Here is a 25066-nt window from a genome sequence, read left to right as displayed (position 1 = left end):
TATGCAATAGCTATACAAGTTAAGGCGAATCTTGAAAGAGAACATAAATTATATCAAATGTTCAGAGAATATTTTCTATACTACTTAAACTGTCCTCAGCATAGAAAAAAATGAAATGTTTCCCGTTTTACCAAGCTAGTATAATCAAGATACCAAAACTAGGCCGGGCACGGTGGCTCACACCTGTAATCCCAGCACTTTGGGAGGCCAAGGCGGGTGGATTACCTGAGGTTGGGAGTTTGAGACCAGCCTCATCCACATGTAGAAACCCAGTCTACTAAAAATACAAAATTAGCCAGGTGTGGTGGCACATGCTTGTAATCCCAGCTACTTGGGAGGCTGAGGCAGGAGAATCACTTGAACTTTGGAGGCGGAGGTTGTGGTGAGCTGAGATAGCACCATTGTACTCCAGCCTGGGCAACAAGAATGAAACTCTGTCTCAAAAAAAAAAAAAAAAAAAAAAAAAAAAAAAAAACCAAAACCCAATGCAGTACCAAAATGGAAAACTACAAGTGAATCTCACTTACGAATATAATTGCAAAAATTCTCGAACCTTAGCAAATCAGATCTAGCTACATATTACAATAACAATCCATCACAACCAAGTTGAGTTCATCTGAAGTGCGCAAAAACTAACATTCAGAAATCCATTAATGCAATCCGTTTTGTTAAACACATCAAAAAGACCTGAGATAATCTCAGTGAATTTTAAAGAAAAGTAAAGCAATTAGAGGAAATAGCTACAAGAAACAGATTATCCAATATAAGGATGATCCATGTGCCTGAAGTAGAGAACCCAACAAATGTAACTAAGAAAACAGTAGAAGATTTAAAGGAATAAATAGTCCCAAAAACAAATCATAACTAAATCTACAAAAAATAATGATGTGGCAAACAGGCCCACAGAGGAAGAAAGCAGAAAATAGAAGAAACTCAGATCTTTGACATCCTTGAGTAGCTGAACCAAATTTATAATGCTCTACTTGTGAACGTGTAACACAGAGAAAAACTGAACCCTTCACTTCTGAAGCTACTAGGGGTTGGCTTTCCAGATGGTCTCAGACAGTTATTCCTAACTGATACAAAAGAACATATAAAAACTTAAATGTACCAAAAGTATCAAATTTTAAATGTATGTAAACTTTGACACAACAGGGATTTAGCAGACGGAAGTATTTGGCTAAATATTTAGAGACATATGTATCAGGATGTTTGCCGCAGTGTCCTTTGAAATAGGAAAAAATAAAAACAATATTTACTAATAGAGGGTTAACTAAACATGTTAGGGAATCCATACATTAGAATACTATTGTTACATACCATTAACATTTTTTTTTTTTTTTTTTTTAAGACGGAATCTTCCTCTGTTGCCTCGGCTGGAGTGCAGTGGCATGATCTCAGCTCACTGCAACCTCCACCTCCTGGGTTCAAGGGATTCTCCTGCCTAAGCCTCTCCAATAGCTGGGATTACAGGTACGCACCACCACGCCCGGCTACTTTTTGTAATTTTTTTTTTTTTAGTAGAGACGGGGTTTCACCATGTTGGTCAGGCTGGTCTCGAACCCCTGACTTCAGGTGATTTGCCCACCTCGGTCTCCCAAAGTGCTAGGATTACAGGTGTAAGCCACCGCATCTGTTCTTAAAAATAACATTATTTAATAATACATCATGAACATCTCTTCATTTAAGTGGGAAAAAACATGCTATAAAAGTACTGTAATTTTCTATCAAATTTTTAAGTTTTTTTCACATATTTTATACATATGAAACTCTAAAAAGACAATACCGTTGGCCAGGCACGGTGGCTCAAGCCTGTAATCCCAGCACTTTGGGAGGCCAAGGCCGACAGATCACAAGGTCAGGAGATCGAGACCATCCTGGCTAACATGATGAAACCGTCTCTACTAAAAATACAAAAATTAGCCTGGCGTTGTGGCGGGCGCCTCTAGTCCCAGCTACTCGGGAGGCTGAGGCAGGAGAATGGTGCGAACCCAGGAGGCGGAGCTTGCAGTGAGCCGAGATCACGACACTGCACTCCAGCCTGGGCGACAGAGCAAGACTCCGTCTCAAAAAAAAAAAAAAAGACAATACCGTTTTCCCTCGGTATCTGAGGGAAATTGGTTCCAGGACCTCTCAGATACCAAAATCTGATGATATTCAAGTCCCTTATATAAAACAGTGTAGTACCTGCATATAACTTATGCATATTCTCCCATGTACTTCAAATCACCTCTAAATAACTTATAATACCTAATACAACGTAAATAACTTATAATACCTAATACAATGTAAATACTATGTAAATAGTTGTCATACTGCATTTTTTAATTTGTAGTTTTATTGTTTTATTGGTTTATTTTCTTGAGTTGGAGTCTCACTGTCACCCAGGCTGGAGTGCAGTGGCACGATCTCAGCTCACTGCAACCTCTGCCTCCCGGGTTCAAGCAGTTCTCCAGCCTCAGCCTCCTGAGTAGCTGGGATTACAAACGCGCGCCACCACGCCCAGCTGACTTTTGTATTTTTAGTACAGACAGGGTTTGTCAGGCTGGTCTCGAACTCCTGGCCTCGTGATTCCCCCGCCTCAGCCTCCCAAAGGATTTATTTTCAATCCCCAGATGGTTGAATCCATGAATGTGGACCCCGCAGATACAGAGGGCTAACTGTATACCAAAGTGTTAATAAACTGTCTTTGCTGACTGTTCACTTTACACTTTTTTGCATTTTCTTAGTTGTCTGCAACGGGCAATATAAATTTTATCTGTAATTATAAAATAATTATAGAAAGAAAATTAATGACAAGTGCAAGATGTGGAAGATCCAACTTGACAAACAGCTCACATAGAAACAACTTAATAATTGAAATGATGTAGAAAAAAATTGGCCACTGTTTAAAAATAAATTTAAACACTAACAACATAAGTTATGAGCGGCTATCTAATTGATTTTGAGACAGAGAACATCTTTGAAAATGTCAAAATATTACCAATAAGTTTGTCCAAGTGAAATTTTAGATTTCTTTATAACAAAAATTATCCCAATGGCCAGATGCAGCGGCTCATGCCTGTAATCAAAGAACTCTGGGAAACTGAGGCAGGTGGATCTCTTAAGCCCAGGAGTTTGAGACCAGCCAGGGCAACAAAGGGAGATTCCATCTCTACAAAAAATACAAAAATTACCAAGGCATGCTGGCATGTGCCTATAGGGCCCTCAGGAGGCTGAGGTGAGAGGTCAAGGTTACATTGAGCCGTGATCACACCACTGCACTAGAGCCTGGGTGACAGGCAGAAACCCTGTCTCAAAAAAATAAATTACCCCAAAAGCCAAAATAAGACAAAGGACAAACGTGGAAAATATCTGTAAATATCTGTAACAAATAAAAAAGGACAATGTCTGTGAAGATACATATATAGAAAGAAATACATATATATAGAGAGAGATATAGATTGTGTGTGTGTGTGTGTGTGTGAGTGTGTGTGTAGGAGACAAAGTTTCCCTCTTATTGTCCAGGCTGGAGTGCAATGGTACAATCTCGGCTCGCTGCAACCTCTACCTCCCGGATTCAAGAGATTCTCGTGCCTCACCCTCCCAAGTAGCTGGGATTATAGGCGCGCACCACCACACCCACCTAATTTTTGTATGTTTAGTAGAGACGGGGTTTCATCATGTTAGTCAGGCTGGTCTCGAACTCCTGATCTCAAGGGATCCACCTGCCTCAGTCTTCTAAAGTGCCGGGATTGTAGGCGTGAGCCACCATGCCCGGCCAATATTTATAAATTAATAAGAAAATGAACAAGGCACAGCAGCTCATGCCTGTAATGCCAGCACTTTGAGATGCCAAGGCAGGCAGATGGCTTGAGCCTAGAAGTTCGAGACCAGCCTGGGCAACATGGAAAAACCTTATCTCTACTGAAAATACAAAAACTAGCAAGGCATGGTGATGCATGCCTGTAGTCTCAGCTACTCCAGAGGCTGAGGTGAGAGGATCACCTGAGCCCAGAAAGCAGAGATTGCAATCAGCCAAGATCGCACCACGCCACCGGACTCCAGCCTGGACCACAGAGCAAGACCCTGTCTCAAAAGTAAATAAATAAAGGCCAGGTGCAGTGGTTCACACCTGTAATCCCAGAACTTTGGGAGGCCAAGGTGGGTGGATCACATGAGGTCAGGAGTTTGAGACCAGCCTGATCAACATGGTGAAACCCTATTTCTACTAAAAATACAAAGTTAGCCAGGCACGGTGGCACACACCTGTAATCCCAGCTACTCGGGAGGCCAAGGCAGAACTGCTTGAACCCAGGAGGTGGAGGTAGCAGTGAGCCAAGATCGCGCCACTGCACTACAGCCTGGTAACGAAGCGAAACTCCATCTCAAAAAAAAAAAGTAAATAAATAAAAAATTTAATAAGAAAAGGGTAAAGGACATCATGAGGCAATGCACACACAAAAAAATGGCCAATATATATATTTTTTAAAAATCAAAAACAAAAAAAGGAAAAGAATGAACAAAAGCCAATCATACTAAAACTGCAACTAAAATCAGTCGGATACCATTTTTAGGCCTTGCCTATTGGCAAGAACACTTTAAGTCTATACTTCATGTTGACAAGGATGAAGTGAGACTAACAGACATCGTCAGCACTAAGAAGAAGAAATGTAAACTAGAACTGGCTTTCTAGAAAGCAATTTGGCAATATATATCAAAATGTCATACTTCAGATCCAGAACACTCTAGGAAATAAAGATGAGATCAAAGATTAATGCACAAGAATGTTGTTTCCTAAGTAATTATTAATAGTGAGAATTTATAAATGATCAAAATGGCAGTAATAGGAAAATGATACATTTATATGATGAATTAGACTTATCACCACTTTTGAGACAGAGTATCGCTCTTTCCCCCAGGCTGGAGTCCAGTGGCTCAGTCTCAGATCACTGCAAACTCCACCTCCCAGGTTCAGATGACTCGCCTGTCTCAGCCTCTGGAGTAGCTGTGATTACAGGCACACACCATCAGGCCTAATTTTTGTATTTTTAGTAGAAATGGAATTTCGCCATGTTGGCCAGGCTGGCCTGAAACTCCTGACCCAAGTGATCCACCCGCCTCAGACTCCCAAAGAGCTGAGATTACAGGTGTGAGCCACCACGACTGGCCAAAACCACTATTAAAACAAACAAACAAAAAAAAACTTACAACACAGGGAAACTGTTCACATCATAACCAAATGAAAATGGCAGAATGCAAAACCACATGTGCAATATGATCAATTGTTTTAAAATATTTTTATTTGTAGATATAAAAATTAATTAAAAATGTAGAATAAAAAAATAAAGGACAAAATTATGTGTAAGTCTAGTTTTCTTTTTTTTGAAATGGAGTCTCACACTGTCACCCGGGCTGGAGTGCAATGGCGCGATCTCGGCTCACTACAACCTCTTAGCCTCCCAGGCTCAAGCAATTCTCCTGCCTCAGCCTCCCAAGTAGCTGGGAGTAGCCAGGGTGTGCCACCACGCCTGGCTAATTTTTGGATTTTTAGTAGAGACAGGGTTTCACCATGTTGGCCAGGTTGGTCTCCAACTCCTGACTTCAGGTGATCTTCCCGCCTTGGGCTCGCAAAGTGCTGGGATTACAGGTGTGAGCCACCATGCCCAGCCTGGCTCTTTTAAATATTAAAACATTAAAGAGGAGAATGGAACAGTAATTGTAACCATCTGGTATGACAACAGAATAGGTAAATCAATTGAACTAAATGCAGTTTATAAATGAACTCAAATATTCCTGGCAAGTTTAGCATACGATAAATGGTAATATTTCAAAATCAATGAAGAAAAATGGATTAGTCACTATCTGGTGCAAGAACAACTGGCAAACCATTTGAAAATAAGTAGTAAGGCCGGGCGCGGTGGCTCACACCTGTAATCCCAGCACTTTGGGAGGCCGAGGTGGGCAGATCACCTGAGTTCAGGAGTTCAAGGCCAGCCTGGCCAACATGGTGAAACCCTGTCTCTATTAAAAATACAAAATTTAGCCAGGGGTGGTGGCACATGCCTGTAGTCCCAGCTACTCGAGAGGCTGAGGCAGAAGAACTGCTTGAACCTGGGAGGCAGAGGTCGTAGTGAGCCGAGATCACACCACTGCACTCCAGCTTGGGTGACAGAGCAAGATTCCATCTCAAAAAATAATAATAATTTAAAAAAAAAAAAAAGAAAAGAAAAGAAGTAGTAAAAGGTGGATTCTTATCTCATTCCTGACAGCAAAATAAAGTGATCATTTAAAAGTACTCCAGCCCGGGTGACGGAGCGAGACTCCATCTCAAAAAAAAAAAAAAAAGAAAGAAAAGTAAATACTAGGCCGGGCGCAGTGGCTCACACCTGTAATCCCAGCACTTTGGCAGGCCGAAGCAGGCAGATCACGAGGTCAAGAGATCGAGACCATCCTGGCCAACATGGTGAAACCCCGTCTCTACTAAAAATACAAAAATCAGCTGGGTGTGGTGGTGCACGCCTGTAGCCCCAGCTACTTGGTAGGCTGAGGCAGGAGACTCGCTTGAACATGTGAGGCAGAGGTTGCAGGGAGCTGAGACTGCACCACTGCACTCCAGCCTGGTAATAGAGTGACGCTCCGCCTCAACAACAACAACAACAACAAAAAAAGAAGATAACACAAAGAGGAAGAACATAAAACTAGAAATCATAAAGGAAAAAACTCATAATCACCCAAAAAAATTAAAATACTTCCATATGCCAAAACTCAACTCTCAAAGTTAAAAAGCTCTCAAAATTAAAGAACTTGTTAAACTAAGGGACTATGAGTCTTTTTTTTTTTTTTTTTTTTTTTTTTGAGACAGGGTCTCGCTGTCGCCCAGGCTGGAGTGCAGTGGCGCGATCTCGGCTCACTGCAGGCTCCGCCCCCCGGGGTTCACGCCATTCTCCTGCCTCAGCCTCCCCCATAGCTGGGACTACAGGCGCCCGCCACCTCGCCAGGCTAATTTTTTGTATTTTTAGTAGAGACGGGGTTTCACCATGTTAGCCAGGATTGTCTCGATCTCCTGACCTTGTGATACGCCCGCCTCGGCCTCCCAAAGTGCTGGGATTACAGGTGTGAGCCACTGTGCCCGGCCTTTTTTTTTTTTTTTTTTTTTAAAGATAGATTCTCACTCTGTCAACCAGGTTGGAGTGCTGATCTCAGCTCACTGTAACCTCTGCTTCCCAGGCTCAAGCAATTCTCATGCCCCAGCCACCCAGCAGCTGGGACTACAGGCACACACCGCCATGTCTGGCTAATTTTTGTATTTTTAGTAGAGAAGGAAGTTTTGCCATGTTGGCCAGGCTGGTCTTGAACTTCTGGCCTCAAGAGATCCGCCCGCCTCATCCTCCCAAAGTGCTGGGATTACATGTGTGAGCCACCAAGCCCAGCCACAGAAGCCCTCTTATATATCTTGATGAGCCTATAAATTGCCAAGTCTTTTTTGAAAGAGAATTTGGTACTTAGAATTAAATTTTTAAACATTCACATTCTTTGGACTCAGTAATTCCAGTTCAAGGAATTAATCCTATAAAAACACACGAATGTGCAAACATCCACTGTAGTGTTATTGGAATGGCATGAATATTAATCAGTGAGAGAAATAAATCTAAAAATTATAGTGAATCTATATTTTGCAGCCATGAAAACAATAATTAACTTCAAAAGTAATAATATAGTTTGAGAATGGCATTTGTAGCATAATTTCGCCTTTTTTTTTTTAGAGATGAGGTCTTGCTCTGTGGCCCAGGCTGGAAATGCAGTGGTGCAATTATAGCTCACTGCAGCCTCAACCTCTTGGGCTCAAACGATCTCCTCCTCAACCTCACAAGAAGCTAGGACTTACAGACGTGCACCATGACACCTCGATAATTTTTTTTATTTTTTGTAGGGACAGGGGTTTCGCTCTGTTGCCCAAGCTGGTCTCAAACTCCTGGCCTCAAGCGATCCTCCTGCCTCAGCCTCCCAAAGTGCAGGATTATAGGCATGGGCCATTGTGCACAGCCATGATTCCGCTTTTAAATTACCATAGAACACACTTTTTTAGAAAGTGGAAAAATATTCACCAGGACATTAACAGTGTTTCTATTTCTGAGGGATGATCTTATTACTTCATATCAACTTTCGTTTTGTACTATACATTTACAAATTGTTTTATCACTTTTTTTTTTTTTTTTTTTTTTTGAGACGGAGTCTTGCTCTATCGTCCAGGCTGGAGTGCAGTGGTGCGATCTCGGCTCACTGCAAGCTCCGCCTCCCGGGTTCAGGCCATTCTCTGCCTCAGCCTCTGGAGGAGCTGGGACTCTACGCACCCGCCACCACGCCCAACTAATTTTTTTGTATTTTTTTAGTAGAGACGGGGTTTCACCGTGTTAGCCAGGATGGTCTCGATTTCCTTATCACAAGTTTTTTTTTTTTTTTGAGACAGAGTCTCGCTCTGTCGCCCAGGCTGGAGTGCAGTGGCGCGATCTCGGCTCACTGCAAGCTCCACCTCCTGGGTTCACGCCATTCTCCTGCCGCAGTCAGCCTCCTGAGTAGCTGGGACTACAGGCGCCCGCCGCCACGCCCGGCTAATTTTTTGCATTTTTAGTAGAGACAGGGTTTCACCATGCTAGCCAGGATGGTTTTGATCTTCTGACCTTATAATCTGCCCGCCTTGGCCTGCCAAAGTGCTGGGATTACAGGCGTGAGCCACTGTGCCCAGCCATAAGTATTTATTTTCAATGCAAATAAAACTTCAAAACATGCAGCATGAAAGAAAAAAATACATCAATGGAACAGAATAAAGAGCCCAGAAATAGATCCATGCAAATATAGTCAACTGATCTCTGGCAAAGGAGCAAAAAGGCAACACAACAGAGAAAGGACAGACTTTTGAATAAATGGTGATGCTGTAACAACTGGATATCCACATGTAAAAAAATGAACTGAGCCACAAGACCTTACATCCTTCACAAAAACAAATCCAAAATAGATTATAGACCTAAAGGTAAAAGACGCAAAACTTTAAATCTCCTAGAACATAACACTGGAGAAAATATTGATAACCTTGGGTTTGGAGATGACGTTTAGATACGATACGAAATGCACAAGTCATGAAAAAAATACAGTTGACCCTTGAAAAAGGTGGGACTAGACTAGGGGGGCCGATTCCCACAGTCAAAAATTCATGTATAACTTCTGACTCCCCAAAAACTTCACTAATTTTACCAATAACATAAAACAATTGACACATACTTTGTATGTTGTATTACACACTGTATTCGTACAATAAAGCAAGCTAAAGAAAATATTAAGAAAATCATGCAAATAGAAACTATTTACTATTCATTAACTGTAAGTGCGTCATCACAAAGCTCTTCATTCTCTTTGTCTTCACGCTGAGTAAGCTGAGGAAGAAGAGCAAGAGGAAGGCTTGATCTTGCTGTCTCAGGGATGGTAGAGGCAGGAGTGGAGGTGGTGGAAGGGGAGGCAAGAGAGGCAGACGCACTTAGTGTAACTTTACGGAAGTATGTGTTAATCTGGCTTTTTATTTCTCTAAGAATGTTTCTATATGGTACCAATCCTTTCACCATTTGCTTTAGTTTCAGTGCCCGTATCATAGAAGTGGTCCATGTCATAAAGAAGTCAAACGCAGTCTTCACAGTCTTGAATAATCAGAGCCCTCCTGCCAGACTGTCTAATGTCAGTTTGTTTTCTGGCCCTGCTCCTCGGTCTTCTTACTCATAGCCTGGCACTGGTTCAGAAGCAGACATCCCCAGCAAGTCACCTTCTGTGAATTCCTCTAGTATATTGTCCATTAGCTCTTGAATTTCTCCGAGATCCATATCTTGAAATCCTTTACCCTCAACCTTTTTGCCATATCCACAATCTCTTTCATGATTTCCTTGACTGGCTCTGTGCTAAATCCTGTGAAATCATGCACAACATTCAACACAGTTTTCTCCAGCAGGTATTTATTGTTTCAGGCTTGATGGTTTTCATGGCTTTTTAATGATATTTTCAATGGTGTAATCCTTCCCTATTTTCAACACATTCTCTCTGCTGGGGTTCCTTTCCACAATGTTGACGATCCTTCCCCATAGAGAACCCGTGTAATGAACCTTAAAGGTCCTTATGACCTTAGGACCCCTTTATGTAAAGCCTGCATTAACGTTGCCTTTGGGGGCAAGTAGACAACTTTGACAACTTCTTCAGTGTTTAACTGCTGGTGTTCTAAGTAGGCAGGGGCATTGTCCATTATCAAAAGAAATTTAGGCCAGCTGCAGTGGCTCACGCCTGTAATTCCAGCACTTTGGGAGGTCCAGGCAGGTGGATCATAAGGTGAGGAGTTCGAGACCAGCCTGGCCAACATGGTGAAACCCCATCTCTACTAAAAATATAAAAATTAGCCAGGCATGATGGTGCGCACCTGTAATCCCAGCTACTTGGGAGGCTGAGGCAGAAGAATTGCTTGAACCCGAGAGGCAGAGATTGCAGTGAGCCAAGATCATGCCACTGCACTCCAGCCTGGGCGACAAGAGCAAGACTCTGTCTCAAAAAAAAATTTAAAAGGCAGTCCTTTACTGGCCAGGCACTTGCTGACTTCAGAGGAAAACACTGAAGGAATCAATCCAGAAGAAAGGTTCTCATTGACCAGACCTTCTTGTACAACAAAGAAAAGACTGGCAGCTGATGTTATCTTTTCCCTTCAAGGCCCAGGGTTTAGCAGTTTTACAGATAACGGCAGTCCTAATCATAAACCCCACCACATTTGTTCAAAACAGTAGAGTTAGCCTATCCTTGCCTGCCTTAACCTTAAATCCTGGTGCCCACTTCACATCCTTACTAATAAATGTTTTTTGGGACATTTTTCCCCCAGAATAGGGCACTTTGGTGTGCATTAAATACCTGTTTAGGCACAAATACTTTCTCCTCAATTATTTGTTGTTGTTGTTGTTTTGTTTTTGAGACAGCATCTCACTCTATTACCCAGGCTGGAATACAATGGTGTGATCATGGCTCACTGCAGCCTCAACCTCCCAGGCTCAAGCAATCCTCCCACCTCAGCCTCTGGAACAGCTGGGACTACAGTCACATGCCACCACACCCAGCTAGTTTTTTCTATTTTTTGTACAGATGGGGTCTCCCTATGCTACCCAGGCTAGTTTCCAACTCCTGGGCTCAAACGAGCCTCCTATTGTCAGCCTCCCAAAGGGCTGGGATTATAGGGCCACAGTGCCCAGCCCTCTGATTTCCTTAATGGCATCTGGGAATTTACCTGCTGCCTCTTGGTCAGCAGAAGCTGCTTCTTATGTTATCTTGACATATTTTACGCCAAACCTCTTTCTAAAGTTATCAAACTGTCCTTTGCTGGCATTAAATTCTCCAGCTTTAGACCCTTCACCTTCCTTTGCTTTAAGCTGTCATATAATGACTTCACTTTTTCTCACATCTTACTAGAGTCTATAGGTTTACCTTATAGCAATCCTGCACCAACCTAAGAGCTGCATTTTCAATATGACATTAAAAGGTATTTCGCAAAAAGTACAAGGTTTTCATACCTGCTGGCTTAACTGCAGCAACAGCTTCACAAATTTCCTTTTTCTTTTCCTTTTTTTTTTTTTTTTTTGACAACGGTCCCTATGCTGGATTCATTTATCTTGAAATGGTGGGCAACCACAGCTGCAGACCTCAATCTATGGTACATATCAAGCAATTCAACTTTTTCTTGTAATGTCATGACTTTTCTCTGCTTCTTGGGAGCACTTCCAGTATCACTAGTAGCACACTGTATGGGTCTCAAGGTTTATAGTACAACATGATGAAAAACACACGAGAACCACAAGAGATCACTTTTTGCTGTGATACGCAATTTACTGAATGGACAAGCTGCTAAGAGATAATTAGCTTTTTTTTTTCTCTTTCTGAGACAAGGTCTTGCTCTGCCACCCAGGCTGGAGTGCAGTGGCACAATCTCGGCTCACTGCAACCTCCACCTCCCAGGTTCAGGCAATCCTCCGGCCTCAGCCTCTTGAGTAGGAGTGCCCCATCACGCCTGGCTAATCTATGTATTTTTTGTAGAGATGGGGTTTCAACATGTTGCCCATGCTGGTCTCGAACTCCTGAGCACAAGCGATCCACCTGCCTCAGCCTCCCAAAGCACTGGAATTAAAGGTGAGCCACCCCACCTGGCTGATCAGCATTTTCAGTAGATACGTGCAACACTCTAGTACACAGCAACAGGAAGTGGCTACAAAATTACTACACTTACAGTATGTACTACAGTTAATTTTATGTAGTTATGATTTAATACTGCATTTTTATGTTTATTTACATCTCTCCACTACAAATGGCGCCATGTACAGTGTATTTGTGTACATTTTGATAAATTTTAACTTTTGCCAATAGATTTCTGCACATTTATGGTAGTAAATTATAAAAGACTGGTATCCACATATGTTTTATGCATTCATGACATACATTTTTCTTAATTTTTTGATATTTCTAGGCTATGCTGTCTACAAGTTTTTCAAGTTGCTGCAAATTTCCAAAATATTTTCCAATATATTTATTTTTAAAAATCTGCATATAAGAGGACCCACAGTTCAAACCCACGTTGTTCAAGAGTCAACTATAATTGGTAAGTCGGACTTCATTAAAAATCAAAACTTCTGCAAAAGACACTGTCAGGGAGTAAGACAAGCCACAGACTGGGAAAAAAGTATTTGCAAATAAAATATCTGATAAAGAACTGTTATCCAAAATACACAAAAAACACTTAAAACCCAACAAGTGCTTGCTTACCAAGCCACCCACCTCTACCAAAAAAAAAAAAAAAAAAACAACAAAACCTTAACAATAAGAACATGAGCAACCCAATTAAAAATGGGCAAAAGACCTGAACAGACACCTCACCAAAGAAGGTATATAGACGGCAAGAATACGAAGGGAATTCCTAATATTAAAACATAAACTGAGGGAATGTTAGCCTGTATTAAAGAGAAGTAAGAGTCCTGATCAAAAGAGAACGTTTTGCTGTTCTTTGCACAAGTCACATAGATTCTGTGTCTAAAATATTTTCACCAATTTTAGGTTCACCACTTTAAGAAGAGCATTATCAAACTCCTTGGCATTAGAACATTTGGCTAGCCTAGCAGAGGAGGCCACACAAAAATAATGAAGGCATAGGACCCTCATATGAGGAACTGCCAACATGGAAGAAAGCTCTTTAAATATTTGGCCGGGTACAGTGGCTCACGCCCGTAATCCCAGCACTTTGGGAGGCCAAGGTGGGTGGATCACCTGAGGGCAGGAGTTCAAGACCAGCCTGGCCAACACAGCGAAATCCCGTCTCTACTAAAAATACAAAAAAATTAGCTGGGCATGGGGGCAGGCACCTGTAATCCCAGCTACTTGGGAGGCTGAGACAGGAGAATCACTTGAACCCAGGAAGCAGGGGTTGCAGTGAGCCAAGATCGCGCCATTGCACTCCAGCGTGGGCAACGAAAGTGAGACTCCATCTCAAAAAAAAAAAAAAAAAAAAAATTTGACGACCTTTCCTGTACAAGAGAAAATAGCCTAACTCTGATTCACTTAAGAGGTCAGAACCAAAGTGTAAAAGGGAAATAATTTGGGCCCCCAAAATTAAGAATTTTCTAATACTTACAGGTACTACAAAAAGTGGAGGTGCTCTAAAGACAGTAGATTTCCATCTCTTAAGAATAAATGCAGGACAATTTTTTGCAGAGCCAGACGTAAATTGCTAATGTCCTTCCATTACTCTCTACAGAGCCCTACTAGGTTCACAAAATGAAGGATAGGATTATTTTCAGAAACATTCTGCTTTTCTTAAGAACCAGAGGTCTCATCATGTTGTCCAGACTAGAAAGCAGTGGCTATTCACAGGCATGACCACTGCACACTACAGCCTTGAACTTCTGGGCTCAAGCAATCCTCCTGTCTTGGCCTCTCAAGTAGCTGGGACTACAGCTGTGCACCACCATGCCCAGCTAGAAAATTTCCACTCTTGAGTAACTAAGAACAGTCGGGAGATCATATGTAGATGGGGGCAGCCGTTTATTTAGACAATAAATGGAGCAGGAGTTTAGAGAAGGTAGATATCAATTGGGGATTGATGGTTAAAAAAATATTTTGTCTCAACTTCTGATATCCTTAACAAAGGAATGACAATCCACATCATGGTTTGCTCCCCTCAACCCATCAAATTTCCCACAATAAGGATCTAATCGTATCCTGTACTTAATAGTCTACTAGCCTTTCTCAACTCAGGGTCCATGAAAGAATTAAGTAAGCCCTAATGCCCAAGGCATTCAACGTATATAATGTATTAACTTCTCTCCTCTGCCTTTTTTTTTTTTTAGACGTGGTCTGGCTGTCACCCAGGCTGGAGTGCAGTGGCGCGATCTCAGCTCACTGCAACCTCTGCCTCTCAGGTTCAAGTGATTCTCCTGCCTCAGCCTCCCGAGAAGCTGGGACTACAGGCATGCACCACCACACCCAACTAATTATCATATTTTTGTAGAGATAGGCTTTCACCATGTTGGCCAGGCCTATCTTGAACTCCTGACCTCAGGTGATTCACCCACCTGGGCCTCCCAAAGTGCTGTCCTCTGCATCTAGAATGGTACTTGTTATGTCACCTTTGGGACAACTGAGAAAAGAGTCAAATTACTTTCTGTGTTCTTTAGTTAAGATAACCGAACAGGGTATAAACAACATAATCTACTTCACCGAAATAAAGGTCTTAAAACTGTAACCTCCATGAATACATGCATCTTGTCTGCCTTGTTCATAGTACATATATGTTCAAATCATATATAGCTGAATAAATGGATAAAAGAATGAAGGCCTCATATATTTAGTCAGTTTCTCTCTTCTACCTCAGAGTTTTCTCTACCTTTTCCTTTCATCCTTTCCTTTTTCCCCTCCATTTTGGAGAATGAAGTCCCCGTGGCCCCTCTTCACACTCAGATGCTCCTGTTCTATTTCATCTGCTTTCAATTCCCGAGACCCAGCCCCAGCCCCATCTATTATCTCCTTGATCTTAAATCTTTAGGCAGTTTCTCCCTTTCCACTGGCAGTCCTTCATCATCTACAATTATTTAAATCTCTATTCTTAAAACACATACACCCCTTCCCACAATCCTACTACTCCCTCAAGTGACTGCCCCACTTATATGTGTATTACCATACTTTCAAAATTTAGTCTATATATGCTACCTCTACGTATTTACACCTTCCTTATTGAAACTCTTCTCTTAGAGGTCCTGATGACCACTTCATTTCTGATTTCAGTGAGCACTTCTGCCTTCATCTGACTTTTCTGCTGCACTTAGTAATGTTGATCATCCCCCTCTTTAAACTTTCTCCAATACTGACTTCTAACACTAATCATCCTAGCTCTCCTTTTTTATAGGGTTCACTGGTTTCCCCTCCCTCTCCCAATCCATTATTTTATCTGTGTCCTTCCAAAGAGCCCATACTTTTCTCCCTGAGCAGTATTCATTCTTGATGACTCCTACGCATTTGACATCTACATCGCTGATGTCTTCCCTGACTCCAGGCCTAGATTTCCAGCTATCTACTGGATATTTCTGCATGGTTGCCCCACCAGTATTCCAGATCAACATATCTATAAGCAAATCTGTCACTTTTTACTATTAAATGTGCCCTTCCACTGGTTGCCTAGATGGGTAAACAGCATCTACATTCTCAGAATCTTCAATTTCTCTCCTGCCCAAATTCCAAATCAAATGTTCATCAAGTTGCTATTTTACCACAGTATTTCTCACACCTATTATTTCCTTCTCTCCATTCCCATTGACCTACATTATAACTCCATCCTCTCCCTCTTAGACCAGAGCAATAGCCCAATCCATCTCCTTAACCAACCATCTGCCTCACAGTCTATCTATCTTCTGTATAATCTTCAGAGCAAGCTTCCTACACCACAGTATGGTTCACAATATCACTCTATCAAAACACAGTTCCAGCCACATCATCTAGTAAAATCCAAACTCATTGGTTGGCAGCAAAGCTTTCCACCATTCAGGCTCTCCTTTTTCAAACCTGTCTCTAAACAGGTCTCACACTCCCAGGATACCAGGTTATTCACACACCTCACACTGCACATTCTCCATCCCTACCCTGCAAAGATTATCCCCCTCCTCCAACCGCTGTCTCCAAGGCACCATTTCCATTCGTCAAAAATTCTATACAACTCTCAAGGCTTTATCCAAATGCCACTTTCTCCAATATAACTGGAGGTGCAGTGGGGGAGAAGTGGAGGGAGAGTCCTACATTAACTAACTTTCTGAATAAGATGTCTCTGCTATGTGTCATCAAAATATCATGAGTGAGGAAGAACTATAACATTAAACAACTGCGTATTGTTATCCATCTTTCAATATCTATTACCCATATTTATTCTATGACAAGTACTGTCCTGAGGATACCATTATAAGTCAGACAAATTGCCCTCTCCTCATGGTATATGTCCGTATTTACCACTAGACTTTTAAGACCCATAAGAAAAGGAACATTTCTCTTTTTTTTGCCATGCCGCAGGCTCTATCATAGTCTCTGGGGCTGTTTTTGCCAAAATCCCTTTCTGGAACATAAGAAAGGTACATTTCTATTTTGCTACAATAGCCCTAACACAATGCCCATCACCAATAGGCATAAGCAATAAACACTTGTTTAAAGAACTAACATACTAAAGAAAAAGGTCTTAAACGTTCTGACTATAATCAAGCTACATCAATGCTATGATTATCAGGCAACATCATAATGAGGCTTCTAGAGAAAGTTCATTCTACATAAAATGCAGTTACCAGAAGAGAGGTAACAGACCCAACTCTACTCCTACATTCTAGAACTGGCTCTGCTACAGTGCAAGTGACTTCTACCTCTTTAGTCCTTAGTTTCCTGATCCATAAATTGAGGGAAAATAACTACTCTCTAGGATTCCTTTCAGTTATATGACTTTTTATTTACTTTCTACAGGTTATATACATCTAGAAAACATCAGGTACCACTGAAGGTCATTAACAACTAGAATCTGAAAGAGAATCAAAAGAATGTTAAGCTGGGTGTGATGGCTCACGCCTATAATCCCAACACTTTGGGAGGCTGAGGCAGGAGGATTACATGGGCCCAGGAATTCAAGACCAGCCTAGGCAGTGTAGCCAGAACTTGTCTCTACTTTAAAAATAATTCGGCCAGGCAAAGTGGCTTATACCTGTAATCCCAGCACTTTGGGAGGCCAAGGCAGGCGGATCACAAGGTCAGGAGTTTGAGACCAACCTGGTCAGCATGGTGAAACCCCGTCTCTATTAAAAATACAAAAAAAAAAATTAGCCAGGCATAGTAGCGTGTGCCTGTAGTCCCAGCTACTTGGTGGGGCTGAGGCAGGAGAATCACTTGAGCCCAGGAGGCGGAGGTTGCAGTGAGCCAAGATCACGCCACTGCACTCCAGCCTAGGTGACAGAGCGAGACTCCATCTCAAAAAAAATAATAATAATTCAAGAAAGTTAGGTAGATTCAAGTCATGTGATAACAGAAATAAATATGTAGGAAGGAGATAAATAAAACATTAAAACTAGTCAAAACTAGGAGGTGGTAAGTTCCTTCTCCCCAGAAGGAAGAGAACTCAGACTATCACTTGGAATGGATTCAGTTATCTGATAAGAAAACTTTCTGTAATTTTACTTAGAGTAACAGCTTCCTCTGTGATCCAACAGCACCAACTGTACCTGCTTTCCCACTGGGCACCTTCTCAGTCTACGTTCCTAAGGCCCATTCCTCTACTAGGTCATAAAACTCTTAAAGGAACTACATATCATTCTTTTCTATATTTCTCCCTCTCACATTCCCTGGCACAATTGTACCACACAAAATTAAACAATATTTATTAAATACTTCTAGGCTGGACGCGGTGGCTCACGCCTGTAATCCCAGCACTTTGGGAGGCCGAGGGAGGAGGATCACGAAGTCAGGAGATCGAGACCATCCTGGCTAACACGGTGAAATCCCGTCTCTACTAAAAAAAGAAACAAAAAATTAGCCGGGCGTGGTGGCACGCGCCTGTAACCCCAGCTACTCAGGAGGCTGAGGCAGGAGAATCGCTTGGACCCGGGAGGCGCAGGTTGCAGAGAGCCCGAGATTGTGCCACTGCACTCCAGCCTGGGCGACAGAGTGAGACTCTATCTCAAAATAAATAAATAAATAAATACTTCTATAAAGACAATATTCAAATTAATGACTACGTAAGAAGAGAACATCAAACTTCAGTGGATAAAAACCTAGAATATGATAAATGGAGATATTTTAGAAATTAGAGCCCTTAAGATTCAAAAGCAATTCTCTCCACAGAAAGCCAGGTAAGACATGAAAATTAAAGGCCATTACCTAATTCCAGGCTACTGTGTTGGGATATCAAAGCGACAAAGACTGTGGGTAAGTGCAGGGCTTTTGTTTTTCAGATTAAGTATCTCTGCTAGTTCAAAGGTTGGGAGATTTACCAAGTTATAATTTACAAACAAAAACATGAACTATTGAATAAACGTTAAGACAACTAGCTATCTATTCAGAAAAAAAAATAAAGGGTGCTCTGCCTCAGCCCTGGAAGCGAGACTGTTCCTTATGTCTACTAGTCCTGTATTCTTTAGGGCTTTCTTTTGTCGTAGTGGGTGATCTCCAGTTTAGTTAATAATTCTTTACATTAAACTTCTCTAGTCTAAAAATAAATAAATTGCAAATAGATTAGACTACAAAATATAAAAAATAATGACAAGTGTTGAAAATGGTAAGTTTTTTTCTCTTTAAATAAACATGAGTTGGGGAGGTCTTCTTCAGCAAAATAAGAAACCCAGAAACCACGAATTTTTTTAAAAAAAGGTCAGATCTACATAAAAATTAAAACTTTCTGCATAACAAAAAATTTTTAAAACGAGGTAAATGACAAACTGTGAGACCAAAATTTGCAATACATACCAAAGGGCTAATATAATTTACAAAGAGCTCCTCCAAATTACTGAGAAAAGGACAACCCAATGGAAAAATGGGAAACAGATATAAACAGACAAGCCACAAAAGAAAGACGTGAAACAGCAACTCAAAGTAGAAAAGAAAAGGAGGAAGAAGAAGAAAGGGAGGGAGGGAGGGAGGAAGGGAGGGCAAGCAAAAAACGAAAAAAATGAAAGAAAGAAAAAAATGAATGGAAGGAAGGAAGGAAGCAAGCCAGCCAGCCAATAAACAAAGAGGCCATAATTAATATAATTCCTATCCTGGAAGTGCAAATTAAAAAGCCACACTTCAACCAGGCACAGTGGCTCACTCCTATAATCCCAGCACTTTGGGAGGCCAAGGAGGGCGGATAAATTGAGAACAGGAGATCAAGACCAGCCTGGCCAACATGGTGAAACCCTGTCTCTAGTAAATATACAAAAAATAAGCCAGGTGTAGTGGTGCACGCCTGTAATCCCAGCTACTTGAGGGGCTAAGGCACGAGAATCGCCTGAACCTGGGAGGCAGAGGTTACAGTAAGCAGAGATCACACCACTGCACTCCAGCCTGGGCAACACAAGAAGACTCGGTCTCAAAAAAATAAAGAAAAGAAATAAAACAGGCCAGGCGCAGTGGCTCAAGCCTGTAATCCCAGCACTTTGGGAGGCCAAGGCGGATGCATCACCTGAGGTCAGGAGTTAGAGACCAGCCTGACCAACATGGCGAAACCTCATCTCTACTAAAAATACAAAATTAGCCGAGCATGGTGGCACATGCCTGTAATCCCAGCTACTTGGGAGGCTGAGGCAGAAGAATCACTTGAACCTGGGAGGCAGAGGTTCCAGTGAGCCGAGATAGTGCTACTGCACTCTAGCCTGGGCGACAGAGCGAGACTCCATCTCAAAAAAAAAATAAATAAATAAAATAAAAAGCCACACAACATCTACCTGCTTAAAATCCCTCAGTGGGTTCCCCTACAGCTCTAAGGAAAAAGACCCCTCAGGCCAGCCCATACCTACTCCTCTACCCAGGCACAGTGACCTTTCTTCAGTTATGTTACTCGTTCTGCATCCTCCAAAAACCGGAGTCCTGCTCATCCATCAGATCTCGGCTCCAGGACTACTTCATCAAAAGCCTTTACTTGACCTCTGTATATGGGTCAAATAAGTCAGTTATAGTCATTCATAGCATTGTGTCCATCTAGTTGCTCAGGCCAAACACCTTTGAGTAATCCTTGACTACTCAGTTTCTTTTGCATCCCATGTTCAATCCGTCAGCAAATCCTGTTGGCCATACTTCAAAATATAACCTCCATCCTGGTCCAAGCTTCAACATCTTTTTTCTGGATTCATACCTCCCTATTACTCCACTGCCAATCCAGCAGTCAGAGTGATTTTTTTTTTTTTGAGACAGGGTCTTACTCTGTCACCTAGGTGGGAGTGAAGTAGCAAGATCACAGCTCACTGCAGCCTCGACCTCCCAGGCTTAGGTGATCCTCCCACCTCAGCCTCCTAAGTGGCAGGGACTAGAGGCACAGGCCATCACACCTGGCTAATTTTTTGTAGAGATGCGGTTTTGCCATATTGCCCAGGCTGGTCTCAAACTCCTGGGCCCAAGCAATCCACCCACCTAGGCCTCCCAAAGTGTTGAGATTACAGGTATGAGACAACACCACGCCCGGTCAGAGTGTTTTGGGTTTGTTGTTTTTTTTTGAGACAGAGTCTCGCTCTGTTGCCCAGGCTGCAGCACGGTGGCGCTACTGTGTAGCTACTGTGTAACAGACTGGGATTTTTTTTTTGGGGGGGGGGGGGTGGAGAGTTTCACTCATCACCCAGGCCAGAGTGCAATGGTGTGATCTCGGCTCACTGCAATCTCCACCTCCTGGGTTCAAGTGATTCTCGTGTCTCAGCCTCCCAAGTAGCTGGGATTACAGGTGCCTGCCATCACACCTGGCTTTCTTTCTTTTTCTTTTCTCCAGACGGAGTCGTGCTCTGTCACCCAGGCTGGAGTGCAGTGGCACGATCTTGGCTCACTGCAACCTCCACTTCCCGGGTTCAAGCAATTCTCCTGCCTCAGCCTCCCAAGTAGCTGGGATTACAGATGCATGCCACCATGTCTGACTAATTTTTGTATTTTTAGTAGAGACTGGGTTTCACCATGTTGGCCAGGCTGGTCTGGAACTCCTGACCTCAGGTGATCCACCTGCCTCAGCCTCCGAAAGTGCTGGGATTACAGGCGTGAGCCTGTATACTGTTTGTCAGGCACAATTCTAGGTGTGAGCCACCACGCCTGTAATTCCAGCACTTTGGCCCAGAGTGATTTTTTTAAAACATAAGTGAGATCACATCATTCCTCTGTTCAAAGTTTTTCAATGGTTCCCCATAGTGAAAACCAATCTTTGCAATACTTCTAGGGCCCAAGAAGATCTGCCTCCAGCTCGTTACCTCTCTGACCTCATATCCTACTACACTCTTCCCCCAGGCCCCGTAACATCATTCCAGCCACACTGACCTCCACGCCATTCCTCAAACATGCCAGACATGCTTCTACCCTCAAGGCATATGCAAAAACTGATGCCTGCCCAGAACACCCTTCCACCAGATATCCTCAAGGCTAACTCCTCTATCTACTTCAAGTCTTTGCACAAATGTCATCTTCTCAATAAAGCTGCCTGACCAGCCTATTTAAAACCAGCCCCACCCCCTTCCCTTTATCCTGCTCTGTTTTCTTTTTTCCATTGCACTTATCATCTAACAACCCATATCATTTGCTTACGTTTGTTGTTTAATATCCGTTTCTCCCACACTAGGGCATGGTTATTTATTATCTATATTGCCCACTTATGTATTCCAAATGCCTAGAATTGTGCCTGACCAACAGTATACATTCATATTAGTTGAATAAATAGTTTTGTACGTGTCTATAGGATTATCTAATTAATGGCTGAATGATTCACTACTGGGTCTGGTTTTGTTCATCACTGTATTTCCTAGATCCTAGCATAGGATTCGGCATAGAATAGGCACACAAATACTTGTTAACTGAACAATACAACTTTTTTTTTTTTTTTTTTTTTTTTGAGACAGAGTTTCACTCTGTCCCCCAGGCTGGAGTGCAGTGGCACAATCTCGGCTCACTGCAACCTCCACCTCCCGGGTTCAAGCGGTTCTTCTGCCTCAGCCTCCTGAGTAGCTGGGATTACAGGTGCGCACCACCACACCCGGCTAACTTTTGTATTTTTAGTAGAGACGGGGTTTCACCATATTGGCCAGGCTGGTCTTGAACTCCTGACCTTGTGATCCATTCGCCTTGGCCTCCCAAAGTGCTGGGATTACAAGCATGAGCCACCGTGCCCAGCCGAACAATATCACTTTTTTTAATCAAAAGACACAAACTTAAAACAAATGACATCATCCAGAGCTTGCAGGGTTACAGGGGAAATCCACCTGCCATATATCGTTGGCAAGTATGTAAATTGATGCCTTTGAGAGTAAGCTAGCAACAGGTATTAAAATTGAAACCACTCAGAACTCATGCCCTTTATTTAATTCACTAGTCTTACAGAAGTAAAAGAGTCCCTAAAAAATATGCACAAGGACATCCATTACAACACTGCTTATAAAATAATTAAAAATTGAAACAATCTACTTGCCCCACAGTAGGGAAATAGGCAATAAATCACGCATGGTACATGCATATGATGAGATCGTCTTTAACAAGAATGAAGAAGGCCTACAACACTGACCTGGAAAGTAGTCCATGATCTAGTACATAAGCCAGATGGCATGGATTTGAATCCTGCTCCCCCACTTAGTAGCTGTATAACACAGGCACGTTTAACTTCTCTGTGCTTCAGTTTCCTCATCAAGAAAACAGAAGCAGTAATATTTCAGTAGTACCCACCTCATTGCTATGAAGATTTCCTAAGATAATGCCTATAGTGTTTACAGAACATTACATGGCCACATAACCATGAGTATATAATATGATAGTTAACATTTATTAAGTGAGATAGGGAAGTTGCAGACTTATGTATGTAAAGCATGTCCTTCAGCGGTAAAAGGTAGCACGTCTGTGCAACTAACAGGAAACAATCAGGCATCCAGCCGGGCCAACATGGCAAGAATAAAAAATAATGAAGTAGGCTGGGTGCAGTTGCTCATGCCTGTAGTCCCAACACTGAGAGGCCAAGATGGGAGAATCGCTTGAGCCCAGGGGTTCAAGACCAAACTGGGCAACACAGTGAGACCCTCTCTACAAAAGAAAGAAAAAAGAAAAAAAGTGAAGTAAAACCAGAGCAAATGCTTCAAAGATATAGTTGAACTTAGATTAAAATAAATATTAAAATTTGAAAATTTTCACATTTTTGAAGTCTCAAGGGAAAACAGATCAATTGAAATTTCTTTAACTATTAAAATTACCTGTATTCCAAATAAGTAAACTAAGATGCAGTAGCAAAAACCCAAAACTTTTTTTAACTTACAAAATAATTAAAATGAATAAAACGATTACATTTCATCCCTTCAATTTACACACAAATCGATTTTCCTAATCTACCATATGGCCATGAAAAACAGACAATATATTTAAAAAAAAAAAAAAGTTATCAAAGACAATCGCCTCTGTAACAGGATAAAATGAGATAAAGTCAAAGACTAAGCAGTTATCTTTCACCACCCGTTTGACACAAAAGAATTCTGGCGATTTTTTTTTTTTTTTTTAAATCAGCAGGACTAGGAAATTCAAATGTGCCTAAAGCTAAAATGGTCTACATGAGTTCAGCTAAAGACACAAATTAAATCCCCAAAAGCCGGACTCACGGGCTCACACCTATAATCCTACCACTTTGGGAAGTGTAGGCAGGTGGATCCCTTGAGTTCAGGAGTTTGAGACCAGCCTGGGCAACATGGCAAAACGCCATATCTACAAAAATACAAAAATTAGCTGGGAATGGTGGCATGCACCTGTAGTCACAGCTACTTGGGAGGCTGAGGTGGCAGGATTGCTTTGACCCCAGGAGGTCGAGGCTGCAGTGAGCCAAGATCGCGCCACTGCTCTCCAGCCTGGGCAACAGAGTAAGATACTGTCTCAAAGAAAAAAAAAAATTAAAATCCCCAAGATGAACTTCCAAGGCACTGACACAAGGCACTCAAACGTACCAAATTATCTCTCTCCTACTGTAAAAAGTAGCCATGGCTACCTACATTAATTTAAAATAAAAATTGCAATCTATGCAAACTAAATCTCATCCTAGAGTCACAAGATTTGAAAAATAGGAAAGAAACCTGAACTAAAATAGCAAGAATACAAGATTTCCTAAAGCTAGTTTTCCCTAGCCTCTTTCAAGTGCTTAGTCACTTCTGCCTATTTACAAGGAAGACCATTTCATATCTTGAAAGAGGCAGGGAATTTTGATTCCAGACGGTCATGTCACCTGAGCTGCCCTAGACGTCTCTTTCCATGCAACTCAAGAGAAGGCAGCAGCCAGCTATGCATACCTACCACTCCTGATCAGAACCACAAGCTCTCTGTATCTTGCCTCTGTGTGCAGTAACAAAGAGGGATTGTGGAAGAACAAAGTTTTCTTGCCTGACACCAAATGCAAAAGGTGATCATTAAAATGCAGCCTGAGGACATTCCAGTTTCCTCTCTCTGACAGCCCACCAAAAATGCTTCCCTTCCCTTCTCCTGGAACAGAAACAGCAAAGCAGTTTCTTATAAAAGTCTAAGTGCTTACTGGACATCTCCCCTTGGGCAACTAACACCCAAAACTACAGGCTAACAGGCTCTGAAGCACATTTCCCAGAGAGCAGCCAGAACCTTAAAATCTGATAACACGGTTTCAAGTTCCCCAAAGGCAAGAATAAAGAGTAAGGGTTTCATGAAAGGTTATTTTGAGACAACCCCAAGGAAAGCCAAGTTTTAAAGTACCTACTCCATACCAAGCCCCTTTTCCCAACATTCTACTCTACTCACACTTAAAGATGCTAAGCACACACGCTGATTATAGAAATACACCAGAAAGAACTTTCACAAC

General features: G+C 42.0%; 1 protein-coding gene and 1 long non-coding RNA gene across 5 annotated transcripts in view; one reads left to right on the top strand and one right to left on the bottom strand.

Moving 5' to 3' along the window:
• RABEP1 (rabaptin, RAB GTPase binding effector protein 1) overlaps nt 1-25066 on the bottom strand; it is a 114089-nt gene that overhangs the window by 87751 nt on the left and 1272 nt on the right. The window lies entirely within an intron of this gene.
• LOC129051190 (uncharacterized) lies at nt 12085-17139 on the top strand. The gene is made up of 3 exons (XR_008515256.2): nt 12085-12177; nt 12512-12643; nt 14385-17139. It is a non-coding gene; the product is annotated as an uncharacterized LOC129051190 (long non-coding RNA).

The sequence above is a fragment of the Pongo abelii genome, chromosome 19 (genome assembly GCF_028885655.2).
Source record: "Pongo abelii isolate AG06213 chromosome 19, NHGRI_mPonAbe1-v2.0_pri, whole genome shotgun sequence".
In the NCBI taxonomy this organism is placed as follows: domain Eukaryota; kingdom Metazoa; phylum Chordata; class Mammalia; order Primates; family Hominidae; genus Pongo; species Pongo abelii.
This window is presented reverse-complemented; position numbering and strand designations above follow the sequence as displayed.